The following is a 2,500-nucleotide window of genomic DNA, read 5'->3' as shown; positions in this document are numbered from 1 at the left end:
CTATGCCTGGCCAGGACGAAGTCAGGGGAAACCCTGATGGAGGTCCGTAGCGATTCTGACGTGCAAATCGATCGTCGGAGCTGGGTATAGGGGCGAAAGACTAATCGAACCATCTAGTAGCTGGTTCCCTCCGAAGTTTCCCTCAGGATAGCTGGTGCTCGTACGAGTCTCATCCGGTAAAGCGAATGATTAGAGGCCTTGGGGCCGAAACGACCTCAACCTATTCTCAAACTTTAAATGGGTGAGATCTCCGGCTTGCTTGATATGCTGAAGCCGCGAGCAAACGACTCGGATCGGAGTGCCAAGTGGGCCACTTTTGGTAAGCAGAACTGGCGCTGTGGGATGAACCAAACGCCGAGTTAAGGCGCCCGAATCGACGCTCATGGGAAACCATGAAAGGCGTTGGTTGCTTAAGACAGCAGGACGGTGGCCATGGAAGTCGGAATCCGCTAAGGAGTGTGTAACAACTCACCTGCCGAAGCAACTAGCCCTGAAAATGGATGGCGCTGAAGCGTCGTGCCTATACTCGGCCGTCAGTCTGGCAGTCATGGCCGGTCCTTGCGGCCGGCCGCGAAGCCCTGACGAGTAGGAGGGTCGCGGCGGTGGGCGCAGAAGGGTCTGGGCGTGAGCCTGCCTGGAGCCGCCGTCGGTGCAGATCTTGGTGGTAGTAGCAAATACTCCAGCGAGGCCCTGGAGGGCTGACGCGGAGAAGGGTTTCGTGTGAACAGCCGTTGCACACGAGTCAGTCGATCCTAAGCCCTAGGAGAAATCCGATGTTGATGGGGGCCGTCATAGCATGATGCGCTTTGTGCTGGCCCCCGTTGGGCGAAAGGGAATCCGGTTCCTATTCCGGAACCCGGCAGCGGAACCGATACAAGTCGGGCCCCTCTTTTAGAGATGCTCGTCGGGGTAACCCAAAAGGACCCGGAGACGCCGTCGGGAGATCGGGGAAGAGTTTTCTTTTCTGCATGAGCGTTCGAGTTCCCTGGAATCCTCTAGCAGGGAGATAGGGTTTGGAACGCGAAGAGCACCGCAGTTGCGGCGGTGTCCCGATCTTCCCCTCGGACCTTGAAAATCCGGGAGAGGGCCACGTGGAGGTGTCGCGCCGGTTCGTACCCATATCCGCAGCAGGTCTCCAAGGTGAAGAGCCTCTAGTCGATAGAATAATGTAGGTAAGGGAAGTCGGCAAATTGGATCCGTAACTTCGGGATAAGGATTGGCTCTGAGGATCGGGGCGTGTCGGGCTTGGTCGGGAAGTGGGTCAGCGCTAACGTGCCGGGCCTGGGCGAGGTGAGTGCCGTAGGGGTGCCGGTAAGTGCGGGCGTTTAGCGCGGGCGTGGTCTGCTCTCGCCGTTGGTCGGCCTCGTGCTGGTCGGCGGTGCAGGATGCGCGCGCCTGCGCGGCGTTCGCGCCCCGGTGCTTCAACCTGCGTGCAGGATCCGAGCTCGGTCCCGTGCCTTGGCCTCCCACGGATCTTCCTTGCTGCGAGGCCGCGTCCGCCTTAGCGTGCTCCTCCGGGGGCGCGCGGGTGCGCGGATTCTCTTCGGCCGCCATTCAACGATCAACTCAGAACTGGCACGGACTGGGGGAATCCGACTGTCTAATTAAAACAAAGCATTGCGATGGCCCTAGCGGGTGTTGACGCAATGTGATTTCTGCCCAGTGCTCTGAATGTCAACGTGAAGAAATTCAAGCAAGCGCGGGTAAACGGCGGGAGTAACTATGACTCTCTTCCTTCTGGCCCGCGCCCTTCCGGAACGCCTGCTTCGCGCGCGGACGTCCCTTCTCCCGAAAACGGCTGCACCAACATCCCCCGCTGACTTTCGCCCCATTACGGTCTGCTCGGTGTTGGCGCGGACCTTTCACAAGGTTCTCGCGTCACGCCTGATGCGCGCATGTGCTGTGGACGAACGTCAGCGGGCATTCATCCCTCGGGATGGGATGTTGGAAAATACCTTCATCTTGGACACTGCTCTCACCGACGCAGTTCGCTCCTGCCGCTCTGTCTTTGTGGCGTCGATCGACGTATCTAAGGCATTCGATTCGGTAGATCATGCTGCCCTTCGCCCCGTGCTGAAGGCGCATGGCCTGCCGGATTGCTTTGTCGAGTATGTCGAGCGGTGCTACGAGGGCAGCACGACAGTGATAGCGGACGGCGCCGGCGTGGGCGTGTCTGTGCAGCCAGCACGGGGCGTTCGCCAGGGCGATCCCCTCTCCCCCCTCCTGTTCAACTTTGCGGTGGACTACGTTTTAGGCCAACTGCCCTCTCACATCGGAGCTCGGATCCTCGGTCGCAGAGTCAACGCTGCGGCCTTTGCAGATGACGTCTTGCTGTTTGCAGCGACCCCGAGGGGCTTGCAGTCCCTCATCGACGCAGCTACCGCAGCCCTCGCCCACCTGGGGCTGCAGATCAACGCCCGGAAGTGTTTCACCCTCGCCTTAGTCGCGTCAGGGCGCGAGAAGAAGGTGAAGGTGGACAGCAATGTCACCTTCACAGCAG

The 2,500-nt window shown here is 59.9% G+C and overlaps 1 non-coding gene across 1 annotated transcript in view; it reads left to right on the top strand.

The window, feature by feature from the left end:
* LOC124744110 overlaps positions 1-2,500 on the top strand; it is a 6,534-nt gene that overhangs the window by 1,148 nt on the left and 2,886 nt on the right. Inside the window, exon 1 of the ribosomal RNA XR_007010616.1 lies at positions 1-2,500. This exon is cut by the window's left edge and continues 1,148 nt beyond it; it is cut by the window's right edge and continues 2,886 nt beyond it. This is a non-coding gene — a ribosomal RNA (large subunit ribosomal RNA).

The sequence above is a fragment of the Schistocerca piceifrons genome, unplaced genomic scaffold (assembly GCF_021461385.2).
Source record: "Schistocerca piceifrons isolate TAMUIC-IGC-003096 unplaced genomic scaffold, iqSchPice1.1 HiC_scaffold_272, whole genome shotgun sequence".
Classification (NCBI taxonomy): domain Eukaryota; kingdom Metazoa; phylum Arthropoda; class Insecta; order Orthoptera; family Acrididae; genus Schistocerca; species Schistocerca piceifrons.
Note: the sequence above shows the minus strand (reverse complement) of the source record. Positions and strands in the feature narration are given on the sequence as shown.